Source organism: Salvelinus fontinalis, chromosome 8 (assembly GCF_029448725.1).
Source record: "Salvelinus fontinalis isolate EN_2023a chromosome 8, ASM2944872v1, whole genome shotgun sequence".
Taxonomy (NCBI): Eukaryota; Metazoa; Chordata; class Actinopteri; order Salmoniformes; family Salmonidae; genus Salvelinus; species Salvelinus fontinalis.
The window spans coordinates 17,811,428-17,826,063 of NC_074672.1; the positions used below are offsets into that span (position 1 = coordinate 17,811,428).

At 43.2% G+C, this 14,636-nt stretch overlaps 1 pseudogene; it reads left to right on the forward strand.

Annotated features, from left to right (window-relative positions):
• Positions 1–4,587: 4,587 nt before the first annotated feature.
• Positions 4,588–11,007, forward strand: LOC129860783 (WD repeat-containing protein 13-like; annotated as a pseudogene).
• The last annotated feature ends 3,629 nt before the right edge of the window (positions 11,008–14,636 follow it).

Below are 14,636 nucleotides of genomic sequence, written 5' to 3' on the forward strand. Positions count from 1 at the left end.
TCGTCAAATCCAATCAAATGTTATTAGTCACATGCGCCGAATACAACAGGTACAGTACAGTGAAATGCTTACTTACGAGCCCCTAACCAACAATGCAGTTTTAAAAAATTTCTAAAAGAAATAAATAAAAGTAACAAGTAATTAAGGAGCAGCAGTAGAATAACAATAGCGAGACTATACACAGTGAATCTTTGGTTCATGTTCTTGTGAAGAACATGAACTGTTAAAGGAAGCTAACTGAAACAATAACAAAGTGGCACCCCGCCTCTGTTTCGGTAGAAAGCTGAGTGTTGGACCTGGAGAAATGTAACCACTCTCAAATTAATAGAAAGAGCTATGGATGCAAGAACTGACTATCCATGATATCAAAATTAATTTTTTTAACCATGTTTTGAAGCTATAAAGGGTTTGTTGTTTACAAACATTGGAGTTAAACAAGCTTATATGTTGGGTTCTCATAGAGTGTGACAGTTGAACTAAGCTCATGAGGCATTTATAAGTTATATTCAAGAATCAATGGGTATATATCATTAATTTATAAGTGCAAAAATGGATTTAGCAACTAAGGATTCTAGCTTAAAGTAAACAATTTCTGCCAAGCAGACCTGTTCTTACATGGCATTCAAAAACATATATTGTGTGAACATGTAACAACAAGAAATTGCTGAACTGTTTTAGGAAAAAAGTATTTATTTGTTTATTTACAAGAATGGTTTGGACATTTGATCAAAATAAGGAACTTTGGGAAGAGGGAAAGATTGGGAGTTGTCTAGCTTTCAGTTTCTGGGGAAGCTCACAACATTAGCTGGGTTTGACCCTGTGTCCGTCCATTTCTAAGTTCTACAATCCAGATCAGACAATGAGCGAGGGGAAACAGGGTGGGAAGAAAGGTCACACACAGTGGATCACTGATGGATGGAAATCTGGGTCACTTTCTGCCCTTGTGAGAGCAAATGGGCACAGTTGTGTATCAAGACGGGGCCTGTATGCAGTTCCAAGGGAGATGGGGAGAGGATGGGAGGCTGCTTTTCAGCCTTGCCTACCCCAAGGACCCCCATGTTTGCGACGGCAGGATCCCAGCAGAGTCTCCAGAGCCATCTTCACAAATGCCTGGAAATTATTGCTTCTCTCCCTTCGGCTGTCCTGCGAGGGGACGGAACACAGAAATAGACAGAGGCCATGCTTCTCACATAACAATGGGTAGTGATAGCCAACTGTAATTAATTTGGTCCGGCTCTCTCCAATCATTTTGAGAGCAAGGACTGGATTGAGTTCACTTAAACTTAGAAAACGAAACCTTGTACATGAGGCTGTTTTAAAGACCATGATGCTCCTACCCTCGGTCCTAGATTAGTCTAATGCTTACCTCCTTGCTTTTTGTTATCATCTCCTTTCTGATCAGCTTTCTTCGGTTGCTCCTTAGGACTCTGAGGTTGCTGTGGAGATTAAATGGGGGGAAATTAAATTTAGAGAAACTCAAACTTGAATGTCTAACTATGTCTAACTATGTACTGGTTTCTTGTTCTTACCTTGGTAGCTGATTTCTTGTCAGATTTGTTACCTGCAAATGATGAAAGAATGTTGATTTATTAGTCTTTAGAATAACAGTCCCCTCCATGATGATCCAGGGAAGAAGAGGGTGCATTTTCTTTTCAATTTTGAAATAACGTTCACATAGTCAAGTCAATTTATGACTGTAGGGGAGACTTAGGGAATTTAACACGTTTTATCTTTTACTTTATTACTGAGTCCAATTGATCTAGATGGATAGTCCCAAATTCATCATTTAGCTTTTGACAGTTCATGAATAGAATAAAACACAAATATAGCATTGGCCTAAATTCACTACATTATACACTGCCTTGAGAAAAGCCTTTATATATAATAATTTATTTTCTATAAAATAATAATAATAATATGCTATAGCCTAATACAAATATATAGGCTACATGAAAGCATAAAAACTACTTTAGAAATACCTTTTGTTCCGGGCATTTTGGCTGTGCTCCAAAGTCTGTGTGTAATTTAGAAAACTCAGTGCTTATGTGGCGTCCAAATCGCTCATTTATGGCTCCAGCACCTGAATGCTCCCTTCACCGGGGCCCCTTCGTGAAAGAGCGCAGGGAAAAAGCAAAGAGCCCCGTCAGCCGCGCGAGAGGCACACTGTCCTGCGGGCCTTTGCTGAGCTCAGGCGAAACGTCTGAGCACGCGACCCAAACTCATAATCCCACCATTGTATGGACGATGAGCTGTGTCATTGTCCTCAAATTGTCCTCATTGTCCTCAAACAACAATAAATTGTTTTGTCATAGGCTATTATTTTAGCCATACTGGCCTACATAGAGATAATATTATGTATATGTATTATTTATGTTTTTGCTTTTGAAGCACTTTTAGATTGTTATGAAAAGCGCTGAAGTCTAATAAAAAGGATGAGCAGGAGCACAACCAGATAAATGACTTTGTGTAGAGGTGCTGACTAACGGTGAATAAACTGTAAGCTATAAAAAATAAATACAGAGAGTCCACATTCTATATATGAACTCCCAGTAATTTATTGGGTAAACCACGAATGTTTCGGCATCACTGCCTTCTTCAGTGTAATGTCACGAATGTCTATATAACCTGGTTCAAGCAAACAGTGCAATTAGTGCCACCAATGTCAATAGTGAGGGTTGTGCCATAATTATTATATTGATGAGAATTAATTGAGGGAAACTGTTAAAAGACAATAGTTTACAGCATGTTGAGTACACTAGGCTATTATTATCATATGGCAACATAATGAGATATTTTATATCATATTAGCATCAACATACATACATTTAATTGTTTCCAATTTCATAAAAATTTTTGGTTACATGTAATCTTTTGGTTCAACCAGAATGCATAATAAGCATCATCAAAAGGGGAACATTGGGTGTAAACTGATAAACTGTAGAAAGAATATATTCATTTATCAGACTTATTGATTGAAAAAGGAGAATTGTTCTTAAGGGCCTGAGATCAAAGTCAATATTCAGACCACTAGGGTTCAATGTTTTTTTTAATCCAGTAGGCCTCCCTCTGTAGTAGTAGGATCTCGATGTTACCTCCTCTCCTTGGTAGAGTAACATGCTCAATATCTGTGTTTTGAGGGAGGAGATGGTTAGTTTCAACAAAGTGAGCTGCTTCTGAATAGTCAGTGTTCTTACACCTGATTGAGCTGCGGTGTTCGGCTATGCCTTGTTTTAATTGTCTTGTCATTTATCCTATGTAGGCTTTCCCACATGAACAGGTGAGGAGAGAGATTACTCACTTTGTCTTGCATGAGATGATACACCTAACAGGGAGTTTTTTTTTACCTGTATGTGGGTGTCTGAAGAAGGATGTTTTTATAGTGCTATTGCACTGTGTGCATGAGCCACATTTGTAATTCCCATTTGGAATGGGTGTCAAGCACAGGAGGTTGGTGGCACCTTAATTTGGGAGGATGGGGTCGTGGTAACGGGTGGAGCAGAATTGGTGGAATGTTATCAAATACATTAAACACATGGTTTCCATGTGTTTGATGCCATTCAATTTGCTCCATTCCAGCCATTATTATGAGCCGTCCTCCCCTCAGCAGCCTCCACTGGTGTAAAGAGTGTCTGAGTGGTCAGGTCAGATCTCACTAAGCTATCCCCAATATTGTTTTTCTTCAGAATATTCACAAAGGAAATGGACAAGTTCATATAGGGCATGGGGAAGACCATTAGGGATGAAACTCTTCAGATGGTGGTGCTAATGAGAGACAGTGGTAGACCATACAGGTTGGTACTCAGGGTCTGGTGTGTTGCGGTCAAGGTCTCCACCTAGTGATGAAATACAGAAGTGGAACCAGTAAAAAACTATTGGAAGACTGGGCAAGCTTTTGTAATGACCTGACTAGATCATAAATGAACAATTGTCCAGACAGAGGATTGAGTTTGCGAATTGACGGTTAAACCAACTTTACACAGGCTACTGTTTGGCCGTAGCCCACGCCAAATAAATGACAGATAACCCACAAGCCAATCGTGACCTTCTCTTGTGAAGCCCAGACGTAAAGAGAGAGAACAAAGGCTAAACCTGGTCTTAACTTCCAATGCTCCAACCCCCCTCCACGCCACTCCCCAACCGCCAGGATGCCCGGCATCAGAACATTTCAGGCATTCCCGTGATTGGCAGATAGCAGGTTGATTGACATGTCGGACCCCGCGAACACTGGGTACTGGTCAGTACAACACAACCACCTACTAGCCTAACACATAACACACAAGCTGTCTGTGCGGGTCGCTACACTTTTTTCAACTACAGTAGGTGTAATTGATATACAACCATTACTATATAATACATGTTGAATATGCTGGGTATTGGAAAATAAACAACAGAGCTAAGCAAAACTTGGGAAAAAAACACAAAACGCGTAGGCATTTCTTTGGGAAATGCCCTAATTGCCATGGTTTCCTGGTTTATTAAAGAACGTACGAACTCTGCGTACATACATTTTGACGTACAGACGTATTATTTGATTTGTAATTCATATTGATTGCGTTTAAACAATACTGCGCCAGCCATACGTTTTACAAGTCGGCGTAGCTGCGCACGTGGGCAGGATCAATGGTGTCACAATTTGACACTGACAGCGAAACGCTAAGGAAGGAAGGTGAGCTATCTGTGAGGTTTTCTTTATATGTTGACCGTTATTTTTATGGAAAAGGACGTAGTTTAAATTGCTTTTGAAGAAATAAACAAAATCAGTACGCTAAGTAGCATTTGAGGACAGGGACGTCCAGTTATTGATCAGACATGGCTAGCAAGCAACTGTAACTATCAAATCCAAATCAAATCAAATTTTATTTGTCACATACACATGGTTAGCAGATGTTAATGCGAGTGTAGCGAAATGCTTGTGCTTGTAGTTCCGACAATGCAGTAATAACCAACAAGTAATCTAACCTAACAATTCCACAACTACTACCTTATACACACAAGTGTAAAGGGATAAAGAATATGTACATAAAGATATATGAATTAGTGATGGTACAGAACGGCATAGGCAAGATGCAGTAGATGGTATAGAGTACAGTATATACATATGAGATGAGTAATGTAGGGTATGTAAACATTATTAAGTGGCATTGTTTAAAGTGGCTAGTGGTACATTTTTACATAATTTCCATCAATTCCCATTATTAAAGTGGCTGGAGTTGAGTCAGTATGTTGGCAGCGGCCACTAAATGTTAGTGGTGGCTGTTTAACAGTCTGATGGCCTTGAGATAGCTCAATATTTGACTAAAGGAGCCTAACATTAACTTAAGTTACTCCTTAGTACAGGGACATTACATGTTATTTTTAAAGGGCAAATTGGCTCTGGAAGCAAAAACAACCAAATTCTTTATCTAAACGTGAATTGATTCTCAATTGCGGTACGGTTCTAGAAACATAACCCTCTACTTTTATATCACATCAAAATAATTTCACAAATTCCGCAAAGACACTTACTGTACAGTGTTTTAACGCAGTGACAGTATTTTTCAGTGACAACACATTTGGGGTGTCTGTCTTCCCTTTAAACACAGGTGTTCTAAGACGCAGATAACTAATTAGCACGGGTAGTCCACTCTGTCTTTCATCTTTACAAGCGCTCAAACATGGAAATATGGCCATGTGGGAACCCTAACCCTATAAAGGTGTGTATCAATTTAACCTTTTGTTTTTTGAAAATTATTTCTTGCTGATATGAAAGATAAGGTCCTTATGCTTCAAAAACTTAAGGCAAGCAATGCATGTAAATGTTCAGACCAATCGTTGCAGCTCTAGTCTTAACAAAACTTCCCCCTGCAGAAGACCCCTTCTTCAATGACTTACACTACATGACCTAAAGTGTGGACAGCTGCTCCTCGATTATCTCATTCCAAAATCATGGGCATTAATATGGAGTTGGTCCCCCCTTTGCTCCTATAACAGCCTCCACTCTTCTGAGCTTTCCACTAGATGTTTGAACATTGCTGCGGGGACTTGCTTCCATTCAGCCACAAGATCATTAGTGAGGCACTGATGTTTGGCGATATACATGGCTCACAGTCAGCATTCCAATTCATCCCAAAGGTGTTTGAGGTCAGGGCACTGTGCAGGCCAGTCAAGTTCTTCCACACCGATCTCTACAAACCATTTCATGTATGGACCTCACTTTGTGCATTGGGGCATTGTCATGCTGAAACAGGAAAGGGCCTTCCCTAAACTGTTGCCACAAAGTTGGAAGCACAGAATAGTCTAGATCTAGAATGTAATTGTATGCTGTAGCATTAAGATTTCCCTTCTCTGCAACTAAGGGGCCTAGCCCAAACCCTGAAAAACAGCCCAGACCATTACGCCTTCTACACCAAACTTTACAGTTGGCACTATGCATAGGGGAAGGTAGCGTTCTCCTGGCATCCATCAAGTCCAGACCTGTCTGTCGGACTGTCAGATGGTAAAGCGTGATTCATCCCTCCAGCGAATGCGTTTCCAATGCTCCAGAGTCCAATGGCAGCGAGCTTTACACCACTCCAGCCAACGCTTGGCATTGCGCTTGGTGATCTTAGGCTTGTGTGCAGCTGCTCGGCCATGGAAACACATTTCATGAAGCTCCCGATGAACAGTTATTTTGCTGACGTTGCTTCCAGAGGCAGTTTGGAACTCAGTAGTGAGTGTTGCAACAGAGGGCAGACATTTTTACACGCTTCAGCACTCGGCGCTCCCGTTCTGTTCGTTTGTGTGGCCTACCACTTTGCGGCTGATCTGTTGTTGCTCCTAGACGTTTCCACTTCACAATAACAGCACTTACAATTGACCGGTGCAGCTATAGCAGGGAAGAAATTTGATGAACTGACTTGTTGGAAAAGTGGCATCCTATGACGGTGCCACGTTGAATGTTACTTAGCTCTTCAGTAAGGACATTCTACTTCCAATGTTTGTCTTTGGAGATTGCAAGGCTGTTTGCTCGATTTTTATACACCTGTCAGCAATGGGTGTGTCTGAAATAGCCGAATCCACTAATTTGAAGGGGTGTCCACATACTTTTGTATATGTAATGGAACTGAGTCATGGTCAAGGGCTAGCATAGCTGTTTTCACATAGTATAAGCATTTTGAAGCCGACGTTCGTGAGCAGTCTCATAGACTAACTGGGTCGGTTAGCAAGTTCGTTTTGTGGCATCTACATAAAACATTTCGGCCCCGTTTCTGTCTTTTGTCATTGATATTCTGTGACTAACAATGTAGCTGTCGTTATAATAGGGCAACCCTTTAATGTCAAGAAGTCAATCGCTGGATCGTGTCTGTTTCTACCTGTCCTGTTATGACAGAGTAGCTACCATCTGGAACACAAATTACATTACACTGTGCCCAATGCTGGCTTTCTTTGCCGCTGTAGCTAGATCCCGTGATCAATGCCGCTGTAGCTAGATCCCGTGATCAATGCCGATCTAGCTGACAGTGTTCTGTACCACACACTGGACTCTGGAGGCTAAATTGAATTAGCCTTCATGTAGCTTACTCCCCTACCATTATCTAATTAGCTGTGCTGTTTGTGTTGATAGGGATCTGATATCTGCCCTGGCCGTGGCATCTTCTCTACCTTGAATGTTTGTGGAATGGCAGTTTGGCAGCAGGTGTTGGCAGTGGACGCAAGGTAAGTCTCTAATTTAAAGAACTGGTGACACAGCATGGCCTCAGAGTACTGATACAAACAAGTCTACTGATACAAATCTTGCATGGATTGCTGTCTAGGGATAGCCTGGTTAAACCAAACTGACCGCTGCTGAAACAATGGTGAGCGCAGTCGTTAGTCTGGTTAAACCAGGCTAGCCAAGGGCCTTGATTGTAGTAAAACTGCTGTCAGCATGTTTGTATTAGTGAATAGTATACCTAATACTTATACATCAGTCCTCAGTTCAAGCAAAATGATCTAAAGAGAGGTACAAAGTGAGAAATTACCATTCAAAGATCCTACTGTAGCTAATAACTGTTGTCTGTCTCTCTCATTACTCCCTTCCCGTGATCCCTTCACAGATACAATGCTTACCGCACACCTACGTTCCCACAGTTCCGCATGCAATACATCCGCCGGCGCAGCCAGCTGCTCAGGGAGAATTCCAAGTGTGGCTTTGAGCCGGGGCTGCGCAGGCGTTACGTGAGGCTGCGCAGCCAGCTGCTGGGCCTGCGCTACAGACCCCTGTCTGAGCAGAGCAGCTTCAGGGCCAGCAGTGTGCGCAGCTCCCGTACCACACTGGACCGCATGGAGGGCAGAGGGAGAGCGAGACAGACAGAAAGAAATACTGTCACTAAGTAGTTTGAACAGTCAAGATTAGACTGAGATGAGATGCTGACAAGGTAAAATGAGATGGAGGGAGAAAGACAAACATAGGCAGACTCGGTTGATGTAGGCAGGTTGAGAAGATGATTGTTTTTATATGGCCTGTAAGTCTCTCACTGCATGCACTTGCACTCACTCCATTAAGTCTGCTTGCTCTTTCTCCCACCCTCTTTCTTGACAGGACTTTGAGGAGGACCCCCGTGCTCAGGGGGCTCGTGGTCACGTCGATCGGTGAGCAGAGGCTCCTACCAATTACAGGCCCAGATGAATAGGGCAGTCTACGATGAGAGGTAACCCCAGCCACTCCTTACTGACCTTCATTCATCCTTTAGTCTCTTTTTTTCTTTTGAAACACTGCATTGTTTCATCTTTATAAGCACAGCATTTCAATGAGTGATGGTCAAATGTGTAATAAATTATTCTTCCTGATTGGAAATGTTGGTTTGTTTGTGCCTACAGGCCCTCAGGTGCCAACCTCTGTGGCAGAGGCTAGCCGTGCCATGGCCGGGGACACCACTCTGAGCGAGAACTATGCTTTTGCTGGCATGCACCACATATTTGACCAACACGTGGACGCTGCAGGTGAGTGGAAATGAAAGTGTGATGGAAAGATATCAATGCAAGTACCGACATATTTCTGTGTCTTATTCTCATGTTTTGTTGGGTTCCCTCTTCTCCTCTAGTTCCACGGATGCAGTTTGATAACGATGACAAGCATCTCCTAGCCTGCTGCTCATTGGACAGCACCCTGTCCATCATGACCCTGTTCTCATCCCCGCTCAGTGTGAAGGTGATCCTGAAGGGTTACGCAAGTCCCGTCACCGACTTCGCTTGGTCCCTTAGCAACGACGTCATCGTGTCGACGTCAAAGGACGGGGCGCTGCGTATTTGGAACAACGGAGGATGGGAGGTGTATCCGTGAGGTCAGAGACCCTGAAGCCAGTGAACTGCTCTGCTGCACCTTCCAGCCCATGAACAACAACCTCACAGTGGTGAGTCATAGTAAAAGCGTTGTCTCTACAATGGCCAAACTCTCTTCATTACGGCTTCCGTGACCTTCACCAATGCTCCCCCTGACCTCTGTTCTGTTCTCCAGGTGGGGAACAGTAAGCACCTACTGCAGGTGGTAAACATCTCCACATGGAAGAAGGTGAAGGGAGGTTCTAGTAAGCTGACAGGACGGGTGCTGTCTATGTCCTTTGATGCCCCTGGGAGGATCCTGTGGGCCGGGGATGACAGGGGCAGCATATTCTCCTTCCTGTTTGACATGGCCACAGGTAGACTGAGGAAAAACCTCCCTGCTTTTTATGAATAATTAGTATGAATTCATTTTATTTATAAAGCGCTTTATCAACCCAAAGTACTAGGCCACAAGCATAGGAAAGTGTTGTGTGTGTCTAACAACTCTGAATTTCAATCCACAGGGAAGCTGACCAAAGCCAAGCGGCTGGTGGTGAGTGAGGGCAGCTCCATCTGCAGCATCTCTGCCCGCTCCTGGATCAGCAGAGAAGCCCGAGACCCATCCCTGCTTATCAATGCCTGTGTCAACAAACTGCTACTCTACAGGTCACACACACAGAGAGAGGCTACATTAGTTATAATACAAAGACTTACAAATGAATTTAACTGTCGTAGTTTCATTAACTGCTGCATTTTGCATTGGAACGTGTATGTAATATCAGTGATACGTACTTGTATGCTATCGCATAAACGAGGAAAGTATGATCCACTCTGTGCACTGCATGTTGAGTTTGACTGGTTCTGTGACCCTCTCATCTTTACAGGGTGGTGGATAATGAAGGTACTCTGCAGCTGAAGACGAGCTTCCCCATCAAGCATGGCACCCAACCCCTACACAGCATCTTCTGCCCTCTCATGTCGTTCAGACAGGGTGCCTGTGTTGGTATGAGCCTCACTCACACTGCCTTACTCTCTGGTATAGATATTAGAAACAAAAGTGCACCACACTTAGGAACATCAATTGTGTACTGGTTGTCAGTACATCAACTCACTGAAGCCAAAGATAAAACATTCAACCCCGTTCACACCAGTATTCTCTCTCACTTGTCTCTCTTTCCTGTGTTTCTTTTTTTCCCTCCCCCTTTTCTCCTCTTTATTACAGTGACTGGCAGTGAGGATGCCTGTGTCTACTTCTTCGATGTGGAGCGCAACACTAAGGCCATAGTCAACAAGCTGCAGGGTCACGGTGGCCCAGTGCTGGACGTCAGCTTCAACTGTGACGAGAGTCTACTGGCCTCCACAGGCATGGTCATCATCTGGAGGCGGGAGAACAAGTGATCAAACAAGATTAGGACACCTTGGTATAGAGCAGTAATGAAGCAGAATAATGAAATATTCTAATTGACAGCCTTATTTATCCTTATTTATTCCAATAAGTTCTGCATTTGCCTTCAAGCATTTCCCATATGTTTGACTTTGATGTGTCAATAACCCATCATAGAAATCAGTATTGACAATTCAGAATAACTACTGCATCAATAGACTGATCAAAATTATGAGACCTCAAAACATTTTGTGAGTGTTTGTATTTGCATTAGCCTGTGTTTGTCATTGAAGTCTTGCTGGTTGCAAATTACTATAATATATTTATGATATGCACATACTGAATAAAATAACCACTGTACATCACACAGAGAGTTGCTTGTTTTGTTGAATTGCTAGTGTTTATTACAATGTAACCATGTGTAAAATGTTTTTGTTTTTTAACAGTTGAGCTAAAGTAGAAGTCTATTGGTCATTTGGGCTTTCAATCTGAAATCGGATCCACCCAACCATTGGCTAGCGAGAGCTCCTTGGATTTTGGCAGTGAAGTACAGATGGCAGAATATTTAAAAGGTAATTTCCTAAATTCTAAATAAAGGTTGGATTTGGTTTACTTTCCATCTGCAACAACAGCTGTGCTGTGATAAGAACGCATTTTTAAATATAATACACTGCTCAAAAAAATAAAGGAAACACTTAAACAACACAATGTAACTCAAAGTCAATCACACTTCTGTGAAATCAAACTGTCCACTTAGGAAGCAACACTGATTGACAATAAATTTCACATGCTGTTGTGCAAATGGAATAGACAAAAGGTGGAAATTATAGGCAATTAGCAAGACACCCCCAAAAAAGGAGTGATTCTGCAGGTGGTGACCACAGACCACTTCTCAGTTCCTATGCTTCCTGGCTGATGTTTTGGTCACTTTTTGAATGCTGGCGGTGTTCTCATTCTAGTGGTAGCATGAGACGGAGTCTACAACCCACACAAGTGTCTCAGGTAGTGCAGTTCATCCAGGATGGCACATCAATGCGAGCTGTGGCAAAAAGGTTTCCTGTGTCTGTCAGCGTAGTGTCCAGAGCATGGAGGCGCTACCAGGAGACAGGCCAGTACATCAGAAGACATGGAGGAGGCCGTAGGAGGGCAACAACCCAGCAGCAGGACCGCTACCTCCGCCTTTGTGCAAGGAGGTGCACTGCCTGAGCCCTGCAAAATGACCTCCAGCAGGCCACAAATGTGCATGTGTCTGCTCAAACGGTCAGAAACAGACTCCATGAAGGTGGTATGAGGGCCCGACGTCCACAGGTGGGGGTTGTGCTCACAGCCCAACACCGTGCAGGACTGTATTACAGCCAGCCATTATTATGGTTGTTCTCTGTTGTGATTGGCTGTGTTGTGTTCCATCCAGGTCATCACTAGAGGAGGCAGAGAGGCGGGGTCAGGTCTCTGACAGAGCAACGTACCTGTTTGACCTGGACTATGTTGAGGATGAGTACACTGTTGACGCTGCTCGCTACGGAAACCTCTCTCACTTCGTCAGCCACAGTGTGAGTGGGGGAAGGGAAACGTACTCTTTTGGGGTCAACTCCATTTCAATTCAGTTAAGTACTTGCTGAATTGAAAGGGAATTGACCCCCAAACCTGTACCTGATACTTATCAAAGAATTTCACATTTGAGAACACTTAATCATTAGACCTATCCTTTCCTGACATCTGTCCCAAAGTGCAACCCGAACCTGCAGGTGTACAATGTAATGTATTCATAGTCAACCTGGATGAGAAACTACCACGCCTGACTTTCTTCTCAAACCGTTGTCTCAGCGCTGGGGAGGAGCTCACCTTCGACTACAGTATGCAGAGTAGGTTTCATCTGATATATAATACTGATATATCGCTGAAATAAAAGATGGAAATACAGTCGATTTACATTTTTGAGAGGATACAAAATGGAACATTAATGAATATGTCTGAATAGAGCTGGTGGTAAGGTTAATGTAAGATTCAGAATCCATTTAGGTTGTAGATATGTGATATCTTTAAACGGGTTGCTTTGGGCTTCCTGAGTGGCGCAGCAGTCTAAGGCACTGCATCGCAGTGTTAGAGGCGTTACTACAGACCCGGGTTTATTCCCGGGCTGTGCCACAACTGTCCATGGCGGGGAGTCCCATAGGGCGGTGCACAATTGGCCCAGCGTCGTCCAGGTTAGGGGAGGGTTTGGCCGGGGGGGATTACTTGGCTCACGCTCTAGCGACTCCTTGTGGCGGGCCAGGAGCCTGCAGGCTCACCCCGGTCGCTAGTTGAACGGTGTTTCCTCCGACACATTGGTGCGGCTGGCTTCCGGGTTAAGCTGGCGGGTGTTAAGGAGTGAGGTTAGGCATGTTTCGGAGGACGCATGACTCCACCTTCGCCTCTCCCGAGCCCATTGGGGGGTTGCAGCGATAAGACAGGATCGAAATTGGGGAGAAGGAGGGGGGGGGGGGTTGATCCAATAGATGTGGAGAGAACTAAGATGGACTCCAATTTCAGTATGACTGAATCACCTAAAAAGGCCCACATGTCTGGATCACCTAAAAGGGCCCACATGTCTGGATCACCTAAAAGGGCCCACATGTCTGGATCACCTAAAAGGGCCCACATGTCTGGATCACCTAAAAGGGCCCACATGTCTGGATCACCTAAAAGGGCCCAGATGTCTGGATCACCTAAAAGGGCCACATGTCTGGATCACCTAAAAAGGGCCCACATGTCTGGATCACCTAAAAAGGGCCACATGTCTGGATCACCTAAAAAGGGCCACATGTCTGGATCACCTAAAAAGGCCCACATGTCTGGATCACCTAAAAAGGGCCACATGTCTGGATCACCTAAAAAGGCCCACATGTCTGGATCACCTAAAAAGGGACACATGTCTGGATCACCTAAAAAGGGCCACATGTCTGGATCACCTAAAAAGGCCCACATGTCTGGATCACCTAAAAAGTGTGTGCGCATGGAGTGCAAGTGTGAGAAGGACAATTGCACAACAAAGAATAATAATTAAGTTGATTTTGTTCCAGTAGTGCCATCATGACAATTAAACGTTATTTCTGGCATTTTAAATGGACAATGTAAATATTTGGTGTGTTTTAATATTCAACCCTATTTCATCAAACACTATTCATTACGTTTAATTTGTTTGTAACCTGTTTGCAGTTTTTCTTAGTTATTTGGTTTTAGTATACAACACTAGAATCAAATTGTGTGCCATATTTAAAAATAACATAAACACTGTCTCCCATGAGTGTACAGCGCCTTGCAAAAGTATTCATCCCCCTTGGTGTTTTCCCTATTTTGTTGCATTACAACCTGTAATTTAAATGGATTTTTATTTCATGTAATGGACATACACAAAATAGTCTAAAATGGTGAAGTGAAATTCTAAAAAATAACAAACGGAAAAGTGGTGGATGCATACGTATTCACCTCCTTTGCGATGAAGCCCCTAAATAAGATCTGGAGCAACCAATTACCTTCAGAAGTCACATAATTAGTTAAATAAAGTCCACCTGTGTGCAATCTAAGTGTCACATGATCTGTCACATGATCTCAGTATATATACACCTATTCTGAAAGGCCCCAGAGTCTACAACACCACTAAGCAAGGGGCACCACCAAGCAAGCGGCACCATGAAGACCAAGGAGCTCTCCAAACAGGTCAGGGACAAAGTTGTGGAGAAGTACAGATCAGGGTTTGGTTATAAAAGAATATCGGAAACTTTAAACATCCCACGAAGCACCATTAAATCGATTATTAAAAAATTGAAAGAATATGGCACCACAACAAACCTGCCAAGAAAGGGCTGCCCACCAAAACTCACAGACCAGGCAAGGAGAGCATTAATCAGAGAGACAACAAAGAGACCAAAGATAACCCTGAAGGAGCTGCAAAGCTCCACAGCGGAGATTGGAGTATCTATCCATAGGACCACTTTAAGCCGTACACTTCACAGAG